At 38.8% G+C, this 17,803-nt stretch overlaps 1 protein-coding gene and 1 pseudogene across 2 annotated transcripts in view; both read right to left on the reverse strand.

Annotated features, from left to right (window-relative positions):
* Positions 1 to 17,803, reverse strand: part of Nkain3 (sodium/potassium transporting ATPase interacting 3) — a 684,808-nt gene that overhangs the window by 575,004 nt on the left and 92,001 nt on the right. The gene's annotated exons all lie outside the window — the stretch shown is intronic.
* On the reverse strand, positions 11,648 to 15,637 carry LOC114699096 (annotated as a pseudogene).

Raw genomic sequence — 17,803 nt, forward strand, 5'->3', positions numbered from 1 at the left:
ACAAAGAAACTGGGTATAAGATGGGAACTTTCTCATCTGAGTCAATGAAGCTACACTAATATGTACATAATCAAATAATTCTTCTCTTCTTCCACAGAAGATGGCTCACAGTGGTCCAAGATCACGCTAACTTTCTTTTGAAAATCTTACTGAATCTTCCATTCCTTCCAACTGACTAGATTCGGGGTCCTGCAGAAATGACCAAAAGGGAGGCCGAGAAATGTAAATTTGCCTTTAGAGTTAGGCTTAGGTCCCCATTCCTATTGTAATTGGTGTCATTAAAGTATTGCCTGGAAAAAACTAAGTTCTCTTTCTACCAATTCTGACCTCCACACATATGCTATAGCACTACATAGGCATGTGCATGTATGTACATACACAAATACAAAATTAATGTAATTTTGATACATAAAATATAATGTTAATTTCTCAAAACTAAAAGTGAAGATTGAGCAAACAAGGCCAACCTCTATACTCTTTTCAACCTGCATGCATGTGTGCACAGCACACACACACACACACACACACACACACACACACAAAAAAAAAAAAAAAAACCTATTCCTCCTTATTGAGAAAATTGGAGGATTAATTTATTTGGCCCACATGATAACTTCTCAGATACTGTCATGCACATAACTCAGCTACTTATGTGATTCCAGAAGCACAGCTGTATAGGAAGAACACCAACTGTTTAAATCCTGTCCTGACCATTTCATGTTTACTTCCCTACTTACAGGGATCGGGATCAGAACTTATTTAAACACTGAGAAGAAATGTCATTTAACATTTTCTATGTTTATGGGTAAATAACATGGCAGGCTGAAAGAGGCCTTGGCTTTCAGTGCCTTCTGTAAGTGACTTTCTATTGAGAGAATTGTCTGTAGACTCTCATACTCTGTAAATCTTGGCAGTGAGGTGTCATTACCCTTTGTTTCTCTGTTTCCAAAGATGTTTAAACAGCCAATAGCCTGGGAAGACAAAGACAGCAGCTCTCTCTAGAGAAAAGGGCTGGCATGTTTATTCTGGGACATAGTCACCAACTATCTCCAGGGGAGAAAGCAGACATGCCTTTTTACTCCTTGGAAAAGACCCAAGTCCTTAAGTTCAGGAGCAATTCAGTGTCCCACTGCCTTTGCACATGCCAGATTCCCAAGCCATTTTTTTTTATCTCCTCTAGGAACTATGGCTTAGAGGCAGGGTGCTTCAATGTCAACAAGTGGCCACGAAAGTCCTAGTGAACAGTGAATTCTCATTAACCTCTTACCCAGAAGTCTCAATTCTTCTACTAGTATTTATGAAACTATGACAAGCTAATTTGCTGCTTTGCAACTAGTGGTAAAAATTTCAGACTCTGCACAGTTCCATTTTTTATTGTTATTATTCTCCTCATATAATATGCCCCAACTACAGTCTTCCCTTCCTCCATTCCTCCCATGCCCCACACCCACTTGCCCTCTCTCCAGAGGCCTTGAACCTCTGTTTCCCTTCAGAAAAGAGCAGGCCTCCCAATGATATCAAGTGAACACAGCATAACAAGATTCAATAAGACTAGACACAAATACTCATATCAAGGCTATCAAGGCTGGATAGCTGGACAAGGCAACCCAGTAGGAGGAAATGGATCCCACAAGCAGGTGAAAGAATAATAAGCACCCCACTCCCACTGTTAGGAATCCCACCAAAACCCCAAGCTAAACAACCATAACATATATGCAGAAGACCTAGCACAAACCCACACAGGTTCTGTGATTTTTTACTCCAGTCTCTGTGAGCCCCTATGAGCCATGCTTAGTTGATTCTATGGGACATGTTCTCCTAGTGTTTGTTGTTGAGCACTCTGGCTCCTACAATCCTTTCTCTGTCTCTTCCCTGCATAGTTCTTAAAAATCATCATATACCTCCCTTTCTTTGTTATACTTGTTGCCTCTCTGGCTGGATCATTGGACACAAACCATATTAGGACCAGTCATGGCAGGCACAGAACTTTACCATGTAACAGTGTAATAGCTCTTAAAGTTGTTTTTCCTAAAGAATCCCATCTTTCCTTGACTCTCTTCCTAAAAGATAATGACCTGCATGCTTCCTGCTTACATTCCAAGACACAACCTATTCAGAGCACCTTGCTAAGCATCCCCAATGGAGCTATAATTGCCTCCAGCCTTCCCAAGCTCCAGGGATGACTTGGTTGTTTTAAAATTTTCATTCAAATATAGTTTTAGTTTTGAAATTTTCCCAGTACACAAAAATTTCTATTAATGTAGCTGTGAACTCTCAAAGTAGTTTATCTGTTTTATCTCCAACTTGTGTTTCTGTTCCTGTTTTATTTCTTACAATGTTCAACAGAAGAAAACACTAAAACACTACTCGCCACAGCTAATAAGAAAATTAGTCACGTTTATAAAAAAAATTCTGAGTAGATTTATTCATTATTAAATGTTTATTGAGTTCCTACTGTGTACTAGAATGCAATAGGCTCTATAATACAAAATTAATATATTTTTCATAAAATGTTCAATAATATTAGAAGTCTAAAATCTAATGGCATATCTTTTATAGCCTCTATTTCCTTAGAAAATAATATACTACTCCTACACTAATAAAATGCTTTGAATGATAGTTGAATAAATGAATAGATGAATAATCAATTAATTAGTAAAATCAACTATGCAAACAGAGAAGATACCAGATTCTCTACCAAGTGTATTCTTTGGGGACCTGGGGGATTTCTGGAATGATTTCAGAGTAGTTATGCCAGTTGAAATTCATTTCTTTGTAGAAAGTAGGGTTTAAATTCTAATTGCATTAACATCTTGTGGCTAATATTACTTATGAAGAATGCACATATAAACTATTAAATTATACTTACACTGACTCTGGTAAGATTGACAAATTTGCCTTAGTTTTTGAAGCATGAAAATGTTCACCTGGCTGTATATGTGCACTCCTGGGTATACACAGGAGACTGGTTTAAGTATCTGCTCAAATAGTAAAGTCCATGGATGATTTATCTAAAATGGCATCATTGGATTACTTATAATACTTCATTCATTGTGAATGTTGTAGGAATTGTTGTTAGACTGCATTGTTTAGGGAATGACAAGAAAAATACTGTGTGCTTGTTCAGCAAATACAACTGTCACACCCAAATGACAGTACACAACTTGGGACCCAAGAGGAGTAATACTCAAGAAGTGGGTGCTAGAGAGGGACTGACTATCTATTCACTGGAAGGAAGCTACAGCAGGACATGCTATGTATCACTTCATCTGAAAGTACACTATAAGAATACATATGACAATCTGACTTTTTGCTTTGGTTTTGGAACTTTCTGTCATTTCCTTTTCTTTCACTTTTTAAGTGTATTTATTCAACAAGATTGATGCATTTTAGATTTATAACCTAGTTCTCTAAAGCAAGAGAACTTTCTCATTTCTCTTTCGCAATATTTTAAACTAATAGTTGATTGACTAACCAAAGTAGAAACCAAGGATCCACACCCATGTCACAGACTTGTTTCTCAGTCTCCTTTACAGATCTCACAGGTCTTCTTGGCACTGGGCTGCACATTCAGGCTTTGTGGTATGGGGCCTTACAGACACACATTGCCCTCTATCAGTGCCTGTGAGCGGCTGGTTTCATTAGACTGCTGATCTAACATGAAGTCAGACAGAGAAAAATTCTTCCTCTCATATCAACACTCAAGATCTGCCTGACTGTACCAAGAGCAAGGAGTCTGGGCCTTGAAACTAGAACAGTGTTTATGTTATGTGATGTCAGCTTACAAGTGGTGGAGTTGTTGAGCCACTCATCATTGTTAACTCCATAACTGCTGTTGCGCACACCTTAACTGTAAGTGAGTCACCCCAAGTAAATGTTTTCCTTTATAAGAGCTGCTGTGGCCGGGGTGTCTCGTCACAGCAATAAAACCTTAACTAAGAGAGGTGTATAATAGTCTAGATAAAAGATCTCAGATGCTAAACACTTAGTTTTTTTGTCTGTCACACAGAGATACCTTTTAAAAGATTACCATGAGTACCGCATACTGTAGATCAAGGTATGGCTGGAGAATTTCTCTCCAGCTCCCACCAAGTCCAGCCACTAGTCCTGGAACCCACTTATAAAATAAATACACAGACTCTTAAATTATTTAAACTGCTTGGCCATTAGCTCAGGCCTATCGTTGTCTAGCTGTTACGCTTATATTTAGCCCATTTCTATTAATCTATACTTTGCCACATGGCTCGTGGCTTATCAGTACCTTAAATCTTCCTTGTCCTGGCGGCAGCTCCAGCCATCACCCCTCTGCCTTCCTGTTCCCTCAATTCACCTCTCTGTTAGTCCCGCCTATACTTCCTGTCTGGCTACTGGTCAATCAGTGTTTATTTATACAGAGTGATATCCACAGCACCAAGGTGTGTTTGAATAATAGCTGCTCACAGATATTTAGCAGGAAAACAAAAGAAGCCATGAATTCCACTAAATGAACGTGGAGGTCTTAAAATGTTGGATACTTTTTTAATGCAGGCATGACAAAGACAGCAGTTGTCCTGTTCAGTGGAACATATGGGCTTTTGGTCTTCAGTTCTTTCTTTTTAGAATTGAAATTAAAATATAATTACATCATTTTCCCCTTTCTTTTTCATCCCTCCAATCCCTTCCATGTACGTCCACTTTGATCTCTCTCAAATTCACAGCCTCTGGCCTCCTTTATATTACTTGTTGAGAGATATGTATGTAGAATGTAATATTTATTTATTGTTTGTTTGTAAATATATAAATACAATATGCTCAGCTCATAAAATGTTTTATATATATGTGTGTGTGTGTGTGTGTGTGTGCGTGCACATGTGTATCTAATTCTACAGTTGACCACTTGGTATTGGTTCACCAACTGGGGGACTCTTCCCTGAAGACTATTTTCTTCTTTTAGTTTCTCTTCTGAGTCTTTGTTGTTGTTTTGTTTGTTTGGTTTGGTTTTTAAATTGAACTGAGTCAAATTATTATTTTTTGCATTTTAATATAATCATATGCTTAATAATTTCCAAAATAGTATTTCCAGCTGTTTCAACATGGTTTTTTACGACATGATTTTCAGTACCCTAAGATGAGATCATTTGTATTAACCCATTTTAAAACTCACACCCCAAGAAGATGGGATGCTATAGGTGAGGACTTCTCTGTAGAAAAAAGTTCTGATCCACTCAGATCTACCTGCACAGAGCAGCTGTAGGTGCTATGCACTTTTTTTATTGGATCCCATATAAACTTAAAACCTTCATTTTTCCTATGAATGTTATTACTATACAGTCCTCTATCCTGTGCATGGTAAGTTAGTTTCTCAAAGTATGCATCATCTTGTCTATATATTTTCAGCACATATGTATATATATCAAATGAATATATATATTAAATTTCAGTAATGTCATTAACTTTGTCTTCAACTCTTTGAAGACTAAATCATCTACAAATAACAGTATGCTTTGTAGATACTGTATACTTGTAGTAAACCACTGCAAGGAAGAAAATTATTCAACTTTTGATAATCTTATTGAGCTTCTGAGGCCTTTGGAAATGACAAAATGCTTCTCATGGTGTGTATATTCTGTTTACTAACCCTTGCCAGGAATTAATAAGCATCATAATTAATTTCTGACTTATTCATCTGTTCCTCAATTATGGAAAGTGGGATCAGGTTTGCTTACTTCTGGCAGTCTACCACACTTATGAACAAAGAGATTTTTTTTGTAAAAAAGGTATTCACAGTGACTCAGAATTTATATCTTCAAACTTGTGTAAAACCTAACAATTCTCATATTTGATATTTAATATCAAGTACACTCTCACTTTCTACTCCTCTATCTGAATGATGAGACTGTCTCAAATTAAAGTTCATTCCACTCTTCAGATGAAATGGGACAGTTGAAAAATATGCTGTTCTTGCATCTTGTTGCTATTTGTAAACTCATCCTTTGACCTGTTCTTGTTTTAACAAGCTTTGCAGAAACATTCCTTAAAATATTAACCTTAAAATAAAATGCATACATAGCCCTATCCTAGGTTTTGTCGTAGAATTATTTATATGTTTGCTTGCCCTTATTTTACAAATATTAAAACATATTTATATATGTTTTCAGTCCTTGCTGAAAAGTGATTTCTACTTCCTTTGATATTTTATCTACTTCTCAAAAGGAAGACTCATTAAAGAGCTCCTCGATCCTGCAGAAATGGTTCTTTCTGATCCTCATTAAGATCATGTGTAGCCAGCATTTGCTTTTCAAATCTTCTATCCATTTTTAGATAACCTCTCCTTTTACACTTCTGGAAAAATGGATGTTTTATCTTTTTACAAAACCCTCTTGATGCCTTCTTTAAAAGCCAAAATTCTTATCTGGAGAAGCCTATTTCTTTTCCTACAAACTTTACTGCCTGAATTGAAAGTACACTTTCCTTTTAGATAGGCTGAAAAACTCTTATCTTCATTCATAAAACATGTAGTTTTCAGTTGTGCAGTATATTGATAACCCAACTATGCTTCTAGCGAACTGAACTTAGAGTAGACATGATCATTAAAAAAAAATTCTCCATCGCTACTCTACCCTTAAGAAACAAGCTGAAGTTTGTATGTGACAGTATCATGTGCTGTGCACAGGTGTTCTTAGTGTTCATTTTTCAGCAACAGGAGCCTCATCCATTCATTCAGTTCCCTGGGTCTCCTTAGCTTCCCTGTCACAAGTTATCACTTATAACACTTACCTTGAAGACTTACAATTTGGCCACAATACATGGAAAAGTTGAGACATGATGTCATTCATTTGTTTCTGGCACAAGTCACTGATTTCTTGAAATATTCTGTGAAAGTTTCTGAATTACAGATGAATGTGGTGGTATTCTAATTGTACTGAAATGTGATTTTAATTGTATGTTAATAAATAAAGTTGCCCGGGGGTCAGAGCTATTAGAGCCATAGACAGAGCGTGGTAGTGGTGGAGCACGCCTTTAATCCCATAGATCTCTGTGTGTTCAGGGATACAGCCAGCTTTGGAGACATATGCCTTTAAGACCTACAGGGCTGTACATACAGACAGTGACGAGGAAGTCATGTGTTTGGGTTTACAACCAATGAGAAGGCAGAACAAAATACTATGAAACGACTTACACACAGGAAATAGCTCCCTTTCGGGAAGCTGGAACCACTGCAGGAGGAAGGGTGAGATTTTAGTTCTGAGCTCTGACCTCTTGGCTTTCTCTTTTACCTTGGTTCTGTGTTTCTTACTTAATAAGATGGTTGGCTACATCTACATCTGGCGCCCAACGTGGGGCTGTGGGATGGTCTATATGTCAAATTGCTCTGATTGGTCAATAAATAAAACACTGATTGGTCAGTGGCCAGGCAGGAAGTAGGTGGTACAAGGAGAGAGGAGAATTCTGGGAAGTGGAAGGCTGAGGCAGAGAGACACTGCCACCCACCACCATGACCAGCAGCATATGAAGACGCCGGTAAGCCACCAGCCACGTGGCAAGGTATAGATTTATAGAAATGGATTAATTTAAGATATAAGAACAGTTAGCAAGAAGCCTGCCACGGCCATACAGTTTGTATGCAATATAAATCTCTGTGTTTACTTGGTTGGGTCTGAGCGGCTGTGGGACTGGCGGGTGACAAAGATTTGTCCTGACTGTGGGCAAGGCAGGAAAACTCTAGCTACAGATGTGAGTCACAGAGAACTCATTCTGTATCCCTGTTGAAGCAGTGCTGGCAAGCCTTTATAGAGGTGCTCATGAAGGATGTCTGTATTCAGATCAGCCTTTCTTTCTTTTTTTTCGAGACAGGGTTTCTCTGTGTAGCTTTGCGCCTTTCCTGGAGCTCACTTGGTAGCCCAGGCTGGCCTCGAACTCACAGAGATCCGCCTGCCTCTGCCTCCCAAGTGCTGGGATTAAAGGCGTGCGCCACCACCGCCCGGCCAGATCAGCCTTTCTGGTAACAAGTAAAGCTCATAGCATCCACAGCTAGAATCTTGCCAAACACAGGTCTTCTGTGTCATGTCATCCAAACTGATGGTACAGACTGCACTGGCAACACTCAGTCCATCACATGGGACTTACCACTTACTCTACATGTGTTTAGGCTCTTATAATACACACCTTGGCAATTATTTCCAGGATCATTTTAATGTAAGAAAAGAGTATTTGTTACTTTGTGCATTAAATTAAGTTTACAAATTAATACAACGTTGGCTTTATTTTTTATATTTTTGGCTAATATAGTATGCTTTGCATTCCAATTTTATTTATCCACTAGCTGTATCTATTAGTGTTCAAGGGAGTTTACTATCAATTCAGTAAACTGAAAACTGACCTCATTTCAAAAATAGACATCCAAAAGTCATGCCCACTGTGTAGGAATGTCTATATGTAAATGTTAATATATCTAAATGAAAAGACTTATGTAGATGTGCTCTTTGAAAAGAATATCTTAATAGCCCCCATCCCAAGATACAGAGCTTTGAAATATCACTACACAGGTATTACTGTGATAAAACAAATCTCTAAAGTCATATAGAGATAAGCATGAATGTAAAATAGGTTCACAAATACGTTACATACAGGTGACATAGGTAACATTTACATGAGCTGTTCTAGAAAGAATTAGAGCGACTTGGCTCCTTGATATTTAATGTTATTATACACTTATGTATCATGGAAAATATAAAATACATATTACATTTAGTATTCAAATCAACTGCCCCAAATGGTAGTTATGAAGTTGCTGCTACTTGACAACTGCATGTTTTTAATTGCAAATTAAGCATGCAGCAGCTAAAAGTGTAAGGTTCTTTTTAGGTCACATAGCTCATACCCTCTCGCACCAATTCATTAAGTAAAATATATAACATAAAGAAATGAGAATACAATGAGCCCTTGTCTGTGGAAAACCTATGGATTTTGCTAGTCTCAAATCTATTGTTATTTTTTTCTATTTTTGAATTCAATTTTCTGAGTATTGAAGTAGGAAAATCCATAAAACATACAGATGCATAAAAATTAATTACTAATGTATAATAACATAAGTGAAGCTCTACTGTTTCAGAATGGCCATTCTAACTGTATAAATATTCACTGAGAGGTATACAGTTTGGAACTAGGCAAATATTTGAGTTGCTTCCTTACACCAGTTGTATGATGTCTTTATTTGTGAGTTAACTAGAATAAAGTAATTTATTTAAAAATATTTTAAAAAGAAAGTTTATGTGTAAATGTTAAGCTATCTATCTAAATAAAAGTAAGTAGATGGCCTCTTTTAAAATTAATAGTCCCTGTCCTTAGATACAGAGCTTTGGAATAAAACTACACACTATAACTGTGATAAAATCATGAAAATGTAGGCATCGGCAATATCTTGCAGACATACACATGCACGTGTATAGATGTTTTATATATAGCATTTATATCAACTGTTCTTAATAAAATCATGAAGATCTGGCATTTTTCATTTTCTTTTTCATGTTCTAATGGATCGAATAACTTTTTCATATCAGCAATATTAATTTTTAAAGTATTATTCAACACATAGCCATTAACTAAACACTGAGGTAATGTCTACTGTGCTCACTTGTGTTCTCAGTTCTACAACAATTTCACATACTCAATTTCAAAGGCTTATCCATATAAATGGGAATTAAATACACATGTTAACACTTGCTTAAATGTTTGTTAAATGCAATTTTCAATATGACTAAAGATTAGTGATAAAAACATCGATAGAAGTTTTGTGAATATAACTGAGAAAACTTTAACAGAAAAGTAATTTCTGAGTAAATAAGATTACATATAAACTCTTAGAATCCATTCTAACCATCTTTACCCTACACTATCCTATGTGAACTACGATTACTAGAAAACTTAACTCTACTAATCCTAATAACAGTCCTCTGCATAACCACCATTGCCCCCGCTTGTCAGACGATGCCAGAGAAGTAAATTAATCAAGAGAATCCATAGATTACATTTCAAAACCGGAAGTGAGAGGCAACAACAGACCAGACCCAGGATGTCTGCTTTTGGTCATTTGCAAAGTGTTTTTTCTAAAGAATTCTGAATGGTAAATATGTGTCCTCTACAATAAAAATTATAGAAACAAAAAACTGAATGTAATAGCCAGATATCCAGAATAACAGTCAATGGCTTTCATACTCTAGGGGTTCTAACCAGAATGTTCTCTATGTAGTATTCCCAGCTTCTTCCAGAGATGTCTCCATTGTCATGTTAATATTTATATTAAATTAAGCCTTGTTCCATCTTTCTAAGATCTGCCATTACTACCTCAGAAATGAAATCTCAACCTCTCAAGGATAGGTCTTTCTCTGATGGGCAGTCTGCCCAACTTTTGACATTATTAATATTCTTTTCACAGAACATTGCAAAGAGTGCAAGCAGCTGTGCCATGCTGGCTGTGGCTGCTGTGGCAACCCCTTCTCCATTTAGCACATCAATAAAAGAGCAGCCCTGTTTTTCAATGTCACCAGATGAGAAACATCAAGAGCTTTGAGAAGAGTTTTGTGCAGAAGTCTTGGGCTTCTATGTAGGGCAGAGGCAGTCTCAGGCCAGCAGCATGTGACTAGGTGATATTTCAAAGGCATGGATTTAGAAATCAAAAGACCAAACATTTTTGTATCAGTAGAATATCTTTATTTAAAGTATTTCTATTGCATTGGTTTGTGTGGGCCATCTGTATTCAAAAGGATAATGGAGTCTGTAATAGATTTAATCATAAATATTCAGTGTAGGCATGCTCAACTATATACAGTTCTCAACACCAATAAAGGAATGTGTAGAGTCTTTCTTGGTCCTGCCAGCTGATGGGGGATGTTGTTCTGTATGCTGTGAATGTGTTGCTCTGTTTGGTTGATAAATAAAATGCTGACTGGCCAGTAGCCAGGCAGGAAGTATAGGCAGGATAAACAGACAAGGAGATTTCTGGGAAGAGGAAGACAGAGTCAGGAGTAGCCAGCCAGACACAGAGGAAGCAAGATGTGAAGGCAGAACTGAGAAAAGGTACCAAGCCATGTGGCTAAACATAAATAAGAATTATGGGTTAAGGGTAAGAGCTACTCAGTAATAAGCTTGAGCTAATGGCCATCTAGTTCATAAATAATGTAAATCTCTGTGTGTTTACTTGGGTCTGAGCAGCTCCAGACTGGTGGGTAAGAGAGATTTGTCCTGACTGAGGACCAGGCGGGACACAGGAAAACTTCAGCTACAGCCAACCAGCCAGCTTGCAAATAATGACACGGAGAATTCTTATTAACTACGAAAGCTCATCAGTTAAGGCAAATTCCCAACTAGTTCTTATAACTTAAATGAACCTATTTCTAGTCATCTGTGGGCTGCCATGCGGCTCGTGGCTGTTACCTCTCCTCCTGCATGTCTTGCTTGTTCTCTGTCTCCTGGTGTCTCTCCTGCGTGCCTATAATCCTCTTCTTATTTCCTCTCTCTGCTTGAAGTCTTGCCTATTCTATTGGCTAGCTATTGGCTATTCAGATCTTTATTAGCCCAACTACAACAATGTATCTTTACACAGTGTACAAATATACCACAACAGTAATGCAATTCCAAATTTTCTTTTTTTGTTTGTTTGTTTGTTTGTTTTCTTTTGTCTTGTTTTGCTGTATAAAAAAAGATCCCAATATAAATGAGGGAGGGAAGGAGACAGGTACCCACCCTTCAGTGTAGAGAAACAGGAGGGTAAGAGGGCAGGCCTTATGAAGAGGACGGGGAATGTCATTAAAGCTTAAAATATTCTCTGTAAAAAAGTGGAGGACTCTCCACGGCCCCAGAGGAAGGCAGAGGTTGAGGTGTTGGCCACTCCAAGTGTCCAGAGGCGAGGAAAGGCGGCCGCTCTTCTCACTCTGGGTCACTCTCTTCCTTGTGTAGGTAAGAGTGCTGCAGGGCTCGAAAGGCAGAGATCCGCTTATGTGGGTTAAAAGTCAGCATCTCATTCCAGCACTCGGGAGGCAGAGGCCAGCCTGGTCTACCAAGTGAGTTCCAGGAAAGGCGCAAAGCTACACAAAGAAACCCTGTCTTGAAAAAAACCAAAAAATAAATAAATGAATAAATGAATAAATGAATAAATGAATAAATAAATAAATAAATAAATAAATAAATAAATAAATAAATAAATAAATAAATAAATAAAAGTCAGCATCTCCAGCAGCAGCTGTGCTCCAGATTCCTCCATTTCCGGCACCACTGACTGCAGTGGCCAAGGCTCCCTGGGGGAAAAGGCACCTGGGGCAGAGACACCTCTCGAGGCCAGTCGTCTTCTGGAGGCAAGCCAATGAGATCAAAGATTTTGCCCAACTGGTCGGCTTCAGAGTTTCCACAGAAGAGGGGCTTTCGACGATACATCTCTGCAAAAATACAGCCCACGCTCCACATGTCCACAGGTGTTGCATAGGTAGACTGCTGAAGAACCTCAGGAGTTCTGTACCAGAGCGTAACAACCACGGGTGTCAGGGCCATCTGGTAGCTGTAGATTCTGGCGAGGCCAAAGTCAGCCAGCTTGACTGTGCCATTACTGGTCACCAGAATGTTCTCCGGCTTCAGGTCTCAGTGAACAATGAAGTTTGCATGAAGAAAATCGAGGCCGCTTAGAAACTGCCGCATCAGATCCTTGATGGTCTCAACTGGCAATCCTGGTGGGGATGCTTTGTCCAAGTACGTCCTCAGGTCCTGGTCTATGTGCTCAAACACCAGGGTCACCTTGATGTCTCGGTCAGTTCGGGAAGTAGCACAGACATCCATCAGCCGTACAACATTGGGATGTTCAAAGGCCTCCAACCTCCTCAGTAAGGCCACCTCACGAACAGTGCTGATGGGAAGGCTTCCTCCAGCTCCTCCTCTGTTAGGAACTCTCACACTCTTGAGGGCCACAAAGTGGCCGCTGTGGGGATCTCGGGCCTTGTACACCGTCCCATAGGCACTGACACCGATTTCAGCCACTGGTTCACATTGAGAGGTAGCTATCATGCTCGGAGCAGGAGATCTCATGCCCGGCAAGAGCTGCGGAGGTGGCCCTTTATATTGGCCTGGGAGCCGGTGCCTGTGGTGCCACACACTGGGGATCCGTTCCAGGCAGCTGGATGCTAAGGGCCAGACCATAGACACCGGCTGTGAGCTACAGAGGCCCCCTTCCCCCCACCCTCGCCATGTGACCCGCTGCCAGAGAGGCGAGCAGAAACCAGGGGTGAGGGGTGGGTGGGAATGGGGGGGGGCGCGATTCCAAACTTTCTAAAGGTAACAGAAAAAACATGAGCCCTTCCCCATCTCTTATCCACTTTGACTTGATGATCAAAAAAATAAACTCTTCAAGTTTTAAAATTTGAGTCACAATTGCAGGGACAATCTTTTATGTTCTCATAAATACTTTGGTACAAGCACTGAAATCAGTTTTCCCCACTAGGAATAAGTTATCAAGCATGTGAACACGTTTCTAGTTATGATAGAATGAACTGAAATTTGCACTGTGAGAGATCAGAGTTGTAGTGTATACTGTCCATGCATTTGTGTCTGAATGAGTTACAGCTCAGTAGCTCTCTAACAACATCTGAATGGTGGTTTGTAATACAAGTATACACATAAAAGAACAAGGAATGTTAAATAGGATATCAGAAACAATATAGGAAAAAAATGGATTAACTTTCAGAGACCTGCTTCAGATGACACTGTGGACACACAGTGAACAAAGCAACCACACCAAATGTCAAGGCTATGGCCACAGCTGACAGAAAAGCCTATCAAGTATTCCTCAGAGACAAGGTTCTGGTTTTTGTTTTGTTTTCTGAAAAATGCAGAAGCTTTAAATGAAGACTAAAGGCATTTAATTGAATTGTTCCTGAATAAAGGTAATTTCTTTGGGGAGTTAATCCCCTCTTTCAAGTAAATTGCTTTTGATGTTCTAACTTGACAGAATGGCATCGAGTGTTAACATGACTTGCGTCACCTTTCAGGTAGTAACCTAAGAGATTTGATTAGGTGAACTTCAAATTTCTTCTAAGTCCTAAGCTGTGTCATCTTTAGGATCTATCTTCCATAGACCTGAGAAAATTCCGTTCAGTTCACAGGCCCATATAGTCATGTGCCATAGCCAAACAACACTGCAGTCAGTACAGCTCACATAAGCAGCAGTGACCCCTAAGATTGTAAGAGAGCTGAGAAGGACAGGATTTACATGCAATGGTGGCCCCTGAGATCATAATATTGCTGAAAAATTTCTGCTTCCTAGTAGAGTCTTAGCATTATCACCATGCCCTAATGTGTTTTATTAAATGTCTACATCGCTTCTGGTTTATGTAAACCTCCTGTGCTGTCAAACATACAAATATAACATAGGCCATTATGTAAAGCACAAGACTTTACAATAGAACACGTGAGTGTACTATTGGCTTCTGTGTCATTTACACTGTACCTTTCATTGGTATTTTATAGTAAACTTCTTGTAGAGTTAAAAAAAAAAAAGAAAACTGTTACCTGTAAACAGACAGTCATGGCTGACCAGCCACAGCCTCACCATGCCATGCTTTCTGCATCGCTTGATAAAACCTGTTAACTGACATAGACCATTTGGGTTTGTGTAACTACACTCTATGATGTTTGCACAACAAAATCATTTAATGACACATTCCTCAAGACAGGCCCCATTGTTATGTGATGCTTGACTCAGTATAAATATTTCAAAGTTCCCACTATCAGTTTAGACTTTAAATGGTTCAGATTAATGGCCAGCAAGTGAGCTTTCTGTACATCCTGTAAATTTTAAAATAAACTAGAGAAGGTTTGCCATAGACAAGTGTATCTCCAAGGGTAATCTAAAAGCTCCAAAGGATATAGTTGTAATTTCTAGACAAATAAAAATGTAAGTACTTTAATAGGTAGCACATAAACTATAACCATTAATCTATCATGCTTCATAGCAGCTGTATCTCAAGTCTGTTTTAAAGGAAGAAGGCAGAATGGCAAACTCTCTTGGACCAAACTTTCCTTAGGCTCCTATGGCCACTTCTAAAAAAATCTTCACCTTGGTCGTCTCCAAATCCTACTCTTGTCATGACTATAGTAGTCAGCTTAGCAAAATCTTCCCAGAGGGGTGAGAGACAATCACCTCACCCCCAATCTATGATTGTCCTGCTCTGTTGTCTGCGTCAACCTCTCATTACTCTAACAAACAACTGAGGGGAAGTAATTTAAAGAAAGATTAATTTTGACTCCATGTTTCAGAGACTGTAGTTATGCTCAGCTAGTGCTACTCTTTCCAGAACAGGATGAAGCAGGCCATTGAGGTGGAAGAGCATGGAAGAACAATGTTCCTTGTGTCATGCTGGCCAGAAAGGACAGACACAAAGAAGGGCGGAGGGATAGGATATCACTGCAAGGTACAACTCCATTATCCTACCTACTTCAACTAGGCCCTATCTTCTAAAGTTTCCAAAATGTCTCAAAACAGTGCCACCATCTGAGGACTAAACTTTCAACATGAGTCTGCTGAGGTCACTGCACATTCAAATTAAAACTGCTGCTCAGAGCAAAAATTTTGTCACATCCATATATCAAGATTCTCCCAGTCTCCTTCCTGATTTCTGTCAACTGCCCTTTAACCTGTTCCCTAGCTATTGTTAGGGATCAGGACACAATGTCCCAAAATACATTGCTTTGCCAGAAACTCAAGGAGACTGATGGACCTCTGAAACTCTTAAGTAACTTCATGAGTAGTAAGTACTCATGAACTTCTCTCTGACCTCTCTGCCCCCCTTTCCCTTTTCCCTATTTCCTTCAAGGAAGGGCTAGAAAGTAGAACTCCTCTCCCTAAAATAAGCCATAAAAGTTGAGAAATAACACTCTCAGACCCTCATCCTTCTCTGTTGCAGACCTTCAGATGTCAGGGGTCTCCCCTCTACTTGGAGCACAAAGGTGTCAACAGATTTGACACAAGAACTTTTCAAGTCACCCATTTTTATCCACTCACATTTCTACATGGCCATGCATTCTTCAATCTACTCAATTAAAAACAAAACCAAAAACAAACAAACAAAGAAAAAAACATTTTTTGCCCTGGTCTTCAGTCTGAAAGCTCCCATATCATGTAGAACAAAACAAAATAAAATAAAATTCTTTATTCTTCCTCTTATTATTCTTTTAACATGGGAGTATTGGCCATGACTTTTGTGGTAAGTGAAAGGAAATGCCATTTTTTTTTTGCATCTATGCTATAATTTCTACTTGTATTTGAGTGTATTCAGTATTAAACCCCACTTAATTCTTTTGTATTCTCAACACTTGTCAAAAGATTCATGAATGTAATTTCCCTGACAGTGCCATGGGCTATCTAAGAAAACAGCAATAAGCAAGCATGAAACCTCTTTTCATATTGTTGGTTAGGGGCATTCAAGAGATCCTCCAAAAACAACATGTGCAATTGCAATTGCTCTTGGTTTTGTGTTCCATAATTTGAAGGTAGATTACAATTTACTGAAGATACCACACACTTCAGACACAGGATTGGTAGAACTGAGTTGGAACTGACCTGGATGCCTCTTCCTTGAGGGCTATTTTTCATAGTACACAAAGGCACTATGCAAGGTGCCAAGGAAGAAAAAAATCAATAGTTCTACCAAGATGTGATACTTTCAAACTAAAACAATGACCAGCTCAGCAAGTTTTCCACAAGAGTGAAGTAGTGAGACATATATCATGGCAGTAACCCACATCTGTCTAACTGGATTTAAGGCCCACTCAATAGGAGCAAATTTGTGCCTGCTACTGTAAAGCCAGCCAACTATTTTTGCCTGTCAAGACCATGAAGACTGGAGGAGAAATTGCTACTGCCAATTTATTAAATAAATATAATCTCTAATTTCAATTTAAATACTTATCATTTACCCACATATATGTGTAGTTCTCACCTGTTGCAGAATATTTGTTTAACTATGCAAAGATATGTTTCATTTGTGCAATTATGTAAAGATGTGTTGCTATTTTTCCTTGCCTGCCTAAGGTAACTGATTGGTCTAATGAAAAACTGAATGGCCAATAATGAGGTAGGAGGGATAGGTGGAACTTCCAGGAAGGGAGAGTAAATAAGAGGAAGAATTTAGGCTTGGGGAGAAAAGAGGAGAAAAGAAAAAGAGACACCAGGGAGATGCCAGGGGACAGACAGACAGACATGGAGGAAGCAGGAAAGTACCAGAGAGAATGAGAGAGAGAGAGAGAGAGAGAGAGAGAGAGAGAGAGAGAGAGAGAGAGAGAGAGAGAGAGAACCAGCCCCAAGGCAAAATGTAGTTGACTAGAAACAGGTTAAATTAAGTACAAAGAGTAATGGAGCAAGCCTAAGCTAAAGCCCCCAAAATCATAATTAATAAGTCTCCATGTCTTCATTTGGGAGCTGGTTGGCAGCCCAAAGAAAAATCCAATAACACTTATACTAGCACCAATGCAATATCTTTTGGCAACAGACAGAGACCATTGCAGAAAGCCATAACTGATCAAAATGCAGACAACTGACAATGGTGTGCCCAGCCTCACCTGACACATCTACAATATAACCCATACACCTAAGTCTTAGGGGACATCACAGGTAACAGGCAGAAAAAAAATGTAGCCAGAGGATCTAGATGTCTACTGATAGATATCTTCTTTACAGGACAGCAAAGCTTCAATCATGAAATCTCAACAATATGGTAGCCTAAAAAAGAATCAAACAATAACACCCATTGATACGCCAACATAGATAGGAGAAATCTTACAAGGT

The sequence above is a fragment of the Peromyscus leucopus genome, chromosome 2 (genome assembly GCF_004664715.2).
Source record: "Peromyscus leucopus breed LL Stock chromosome 2, UCI_PerLeu_2.1, whole genome shotgun sequence".
Taxonomy (NCBI): domain Eukaryota; kingdom Metazoa; phylum Chordata; class Mammalia; order Rodentia; family Cricetidae; genus Peromyscus; species Peromyscus leucopus.